General features: G+C 40.6%; 1 non-coding gene across 1 annotated transcript; it reads left to right on the forward strand.

The window, feature by feature from the left end:
* Nucleotides 1–5,510: 5,510 nt before the first annotated feature.
* trnag-ucc lies at nucleotides 5,511–5,586 on the forward strand. The gene has a single exon. It is a non-coding gene; the product is annotated as a tRNA-Gly (tRNA).
* Nucleotides 5,587–5,854: the final 268 nt, after the last annotated feature.

Below are 5,854 nucleotides of genomic sequence, written 5' to 3' on the forward strand. Positions count from 1 at the left end.
GAGAATGTCACACCTAAAGAGACCATGACTAAATCTCTCCTCTTTGTTGCAGCAAGAGGATTATAGGAGCCAAAACCAGGCCCGTGCTGACATCTGATGGATGTGTGGTGATAACTGATTGTGAACTCACCTACATACGCAAACAATCAAACGTGTCAGAGATTGGTGAGTTGTCACATAGAAAGTAGGACCTCCTCCCGGGATCCTTTGATGAAAGGATATATATTGATGGGATCCACAATCAGATCGCAGCTGGGTTTGAATCAAGTATTTTCTGGTGGTCAAACAATTAATAAAAATGTAGATTGGATAAATTATATTTAATATAACCAGCAAAAGATTTATTAACCACACTCGTGATGCAATAAAGGGATTAGCTGAGCAGACAGCGGCAACTAGCTTAATGACATGGCAGAATAGAATAGCTTTAGATATGCTTTTGGCTGAGCGGAACGGGGTTTGTGTTCTGTTTGGATATATGTGCTGTACTTTCATCTCCAACAATATAGCACCGGACGGGCCCGTGACCAAAGCGCTTGAGTGACCATCACCACGCTGGCGAACGAACTGGTTGAGAACTCTGGTATTGATAGCTCCATAAACGGGTGGTTTGATAACGTATTTGGTAAATGGAAAACTATTGTTGTGACTATTCTGGGTGAAGTTATGGCCTCTATGGGTATACTTGTTCTTTGTGGATGTTGCCTTATTTCCTGGCTGAGTGACTGGTTTGGTGAGTACTCTTCTATGGTGGTTACTGGATTTCTGACCCTAGTAATTGTGTTTTTGCTGTTAATGTGTTGTGCTGCTTGCATCGTCCCTTGTCTCAGGAGGTCAGTGGTAGGAGTGGTGCAGGCGTCAGGTATGATGCTGTTGTTACCGGCCCAGGATGATGCAGGTGACTCTGCTACTGACTCTGAGACCAAGCTGGATGATCCATGTTTTGCCTAGTAAAATACATACACGCATTTATTTTCAGTTCTTGCTCATTTATTACCTTACGTTTTTACTAACCACTGTGATTGTTTATTCTTCCTGATGTGAAGGTAAAGGATTCCTGGGTGGCTGGTAGCCAACTCAGTACATGTTAGGTGTAGGGGAGGAATAGAGGGTTAAAATTATTATTTTTATTTTCTATTAACATTAAATGTTGTGATTTAATTTCCATATCCTGTTATTCTTAAGGGTGATTATACTCTGTTTAGAGTGACACCATAAAATTGTTGGGTTTTATTTTTTGGATCTGTATGTGATGAATAGCTTGGAAGGAATGCATTAATGAGGAGCACTGTACTGATATGGATTGTTTCACATAACAGGCTGATAAGAACACTCTCTCTTTGTTGTCTGTGAAACTGTCCTTGAACATGGGTACATGGAGTACAGTTTTTGGGGGCTCGTCCTTTTGGGTGCTGACTGTTGTACTATTAATAAAAACGTCGATAGAATTAACTGCATACATTAATGTTAAAATTAGGCAATTGGACACAACAAGGTTTTGAGGCGGTGCATGGCCAGTTGGCTGCAACCTCTCTCATGGCTTTCCAAAATCGTATTGCTGTCGACATGCTCCTGGCTGAAAAAGGAGGAGTATGTGCTATGTTTGGTGAACAATGTTGTACCTTTATTCCCAACAATACAGCCACAGATGGCAGTTTGATAATTGCCCTGGAAGGGTTACGAACTCTTAATGGTAAGATGAAGAGCCACTCAGGGGTGGACACTTCAATGTGGGACTCTTGGATGGATGCGTTTGGTAAATATAAAACGCTTGTTTCTTCTATACTTGTATCCATCTCAATTTTGCTGCAATTCTAGTGCTTTGTGGATGCTGTTGCATTCCATGCATACGGACGCTGACAACCAGGATTATAACCACCGCTATTGATCCACATCCTGCAGATAACGGTCAGATGTTTCCTTTGCTTGCTATTGACGATGCTGACCAAGGATATCTGGATGATGAATAGCATTTAAGCTTTTGTCACGTCTCTTGTGAGACGTGAAGAGGGGGAATGTAAAACTTTATCTTCTGATAAAGTTTTCCCTATTTTGCCAATTGCAGCATTTAAGCTTTTTGTCACGTCTCTTGTGAGACGTGAAGAGGGGGAATTAAAACTTTATCTTCTGATAAAGTTTTCCCTATTTTGCCAAATTGCAGCATTTCAGCTTTATGTCACGTCTCTTGTGAGACGTGAGGAGGGGGAATCAAAACTTTATCTTCTGATAAAGTTTTCCCTATTTTGCCAATTACACTGTTAGCTTGTGTCACGTCTTAAGTTTTCCTTCTTTACTGTTACTTGGTCACGTCTCTGGGGAGACGTGAAGAGAGGGATTTGTCGTAGTAAATATATAATGTTATAGCTTGGTCTGACTAAAATCTTGTGCATGACCCATCTTGTGTTGGGCCTTTGTATTTAATACAATGCACAAAGACTTCTATCTTGTCGGCCTTATCAGCAGGTGGCTATGGACAACACCCACGCCATAGGTCTCTCAGTTCTCCCAACTCACGACTTCTTGCTCTGAGGACATACACACACACACCCCCACACACACACACATATACACACACACACACACACACACACATCATCATTGTTAAACATACACACACATACACACACACACACATACACACACGCACACACACACACACATCATCATTGTTAAACATACACACACATACACACACACACACACACACACACACACATACACACACGCACACACACACACACACACATCATCATTGTTAAGCACACACACACAAAAAACCCCCTTCTCTTAGGCTGAACATCTGAAGACAGAGAACCCGACTCAGAGCCAATGCAATGGAGGTGACCTCGACCAACTCATCAGGACCAATCAGAAGATCAGAACTACTAGAATCAACCTACTTTATTTTATTGTATAAAATGTCAGCACACAATGTTTAGGGGCTCGCTCTCAGATATCTCCCTACGAGGTTGACGAACGGGTCCGTGCACGCGATTTACAGATATCTTTACCTCTGAATAAACTGCCTTATATTATACAATTATCCACCTTGTCCGAAAGTCTCTACTTGGTCTCCGTTCTCCAGTAAACTTGTGATCATCAACAGAATGCAAACCTCTAGTGCAGTCAGTACACAACACTATGCTCATCATGTCTTAGCAGGATCAGATGGTGACAGGGGTCCCAGCAGGGTCAGACAGCCAGGGAAGACCAGTCTACTGAGCTCAGGTGAATTTTGCAGTATATTCAGTCAAATATACAAAGTTCCATCTTGAATTGATGGGTAGACCTACAGTAGCTACAGGACAGCAGCTTAAGCTTAAAGCTACAGTCTGGGATCTGGGAATAATGGTCATTTCAATTATTGAACCATTGATTATATTCTTGGATAATATTATGTATAAATGTACACCAAGGTAATTCTTTGTCATGCCTCATTTTAGGAGGATCAGATGGTGACAGGGGTCTCAGCAGGGTCAGGCAGCCAGGGAAGACCAGTCTGTGGCGGAGGTGAGGTGATTTTTTGCAGATACAACACTTTGTTATTTCTGTACAGCAAACACTGGACAACCAAGATGCTATTTTAAGGCAGTCTGACAAACCTCCAAAGTTGATTTCCAAACTGTATCAAGGGTTGATGGAGGCTTTTCCCGATGACACAAAACATGTCAAACAAAAATGTGAGGAAGACCTGGAAGACGCTATTGATGATGATGAATGGATACAAATATGTTAGAATCCCCAGTCATGTTCATATAATCTCAGACATCAATTACTGCAGTTTAAGGCCATCCATAGAACGTACTATATGCCAGTGAAACTGAATATCATGCACAATTGTATTATTCTACTGGAGGTGTAAAGCACAAAAGGGAACATATTTGCATATGTTGTGGTCTTGTGAAGGCTGGCTGAATTCTGGCAAAGAGTATGTTCTTTTATCTCAGATTCTCCCTTCTCCCTGTTTTTGTTTGCTTGGAAATGTTGATACTGGAGACTGTTATCAGAAGAAACTGTGTAACCTAGCCTTTATAGTGGCTAATAAATGCATTGCCATTCATTTGAAGGCTGGTTATCCTCCCACAATGTATGGAAGAAATGTCAAGTTATGTACAGTATCACTAGATTTGTTTTAAGATTAAGGGTATACTGTGCAACTTTCATAAGGTCTGGATGCCTTATATGGAATACAGGACAACTAAAGGAGTCTGTATTGAAAACATGCCCATGTCAGGGGAGATACCTATTTAGGCAATCCCTAGCTGCTGGGCTGCTCAGTCCTGGTCCTGGGGGTCTGCCGTTCTGTGGGTTGTCACTCTGGCCTTGGCCTAACACACCTGAAACCAATAATGAATGTTTCACTAAGATCCTAAAGCTGAGTGGGGTGTGTTGGGTTGGGGCGCTACAGGGCCGTGGACCCAGCTATGTTGTGCGCAAGTAAAAGGAGCTCTACAGTACTATTAGGCCTATGATATGAATTATATGGAGGGTGTACTGTTTCTGTGTGTTAATGTGTAGGTAGGTGTATGTGTGTTTTCATTCAACTTTTGTTTTCCAAACCTTTCCCTTGAAAAAAGATGGGAAGGAAGTTGTATTGGGGAGAGAGTTTAGTTATTGACTAGATTGTTGGGGTTCGGGGGGGTCGGCGGCTCGGGTTGGCTGGGCGGTCTGGCTGAAATTTGATATAGAGGATGTCTTAAAGACAATCAAAAGTTGTCTTTGTATTTTATTTGTAAGAGTTGTTCATTTGTTAGGCTATTGGTTAAAGGTGCAGCACAATATTGATTATTGAATTATCATGGATCTAGTTCAGTCTTATCAATCACTTAAACATATTTAATAATCTCTTACCTAGCTTGATGACTGTGGGCATTTTTCCTTACTTTTTGTTGTTCTAAATAGAGACTGATAGAAGGCCATGGGTCATATTAGATTGTGTAGAAATAAAGGAAATGTGCTTCAGATGCCCCAAAAAATGGGAGGACCCCCAGACCCCCTGCAAAGTTAAGTCCGCCTCTGCAAATAGCACTGCTGGGTGATTTAAAAAGTCATAGTCAATCGATCAATAATCTAATAATACTCTTAGCAAAAAAACAATATGTAGAATCTATGAGAATAGAAAGGTTCAGAACTTTTGTGAACCATCACAGCACAGTTGAAAAACTGGATGGTGTTCAGAGATAGATGGGAGGGGTTGAGTGGAACTGCAGGATGGGACTAAAAACAAACAAAAGATAACTATTGTAAAATATACTGTGTCCGTACAATGTATATAGTATGTATAAGCTGGAAGTAGAAGCCTAAGTGTTATTGTCCATTAGTTTACTCCAATTAAGGGACGGGTGGTAGGGTTAAGGGAAAATAATAAAGGAAAATATATTTAAAATATATATACACTACCAGTCAAAAGTTTGCACACACCTACTCATTCAAAGGTTTTCTTTATTTTTTACTATTTTCTACATTGTAGAATAATAGTGAAGACATCAAAACTATGAAATAACACATATGGTCCTGTGTGGCTCAGTTGGTAGAGCATGGCGTTTCCAACGCCAGGGTTGTGGGTTCGTTTCCCACGGGGGGCCAGTATGAAAATGTATGCACTCACTAACTGTAAGTCGCTCTGGATAAGAGCGTCTGCTAAATGACTAAAATGTAAATATGGAAACATGTAGTAATCAAAAAAGTATTAAACAAATCAAAGTATATTTGAGAATCTTCAAATAGCCACCATTTGCCTTGATGACAGCTTTTCACACAATGTAGAAAATAGTAAAAATAAAGAAAAACCCTGGAATGAGTAGGTGTGTCCAAACTTTTGACTGGTACTGTATATTTACCAAAAAATATATGG

This window comes from Coregonus clupeaformis, chromosome 9, assembly GCF_020615455.1.
Source record: "Coregonus clupeaformis isolate EN_2021a chromosome 9, ASM2061545v1, whole genome shotgun sequence".
NCBI lineage: Eukaryota > Metazoa > Chordata > Actinopteri > Salmoniformes > Salmonidae > Coregonus > Coregonus clupeaformis.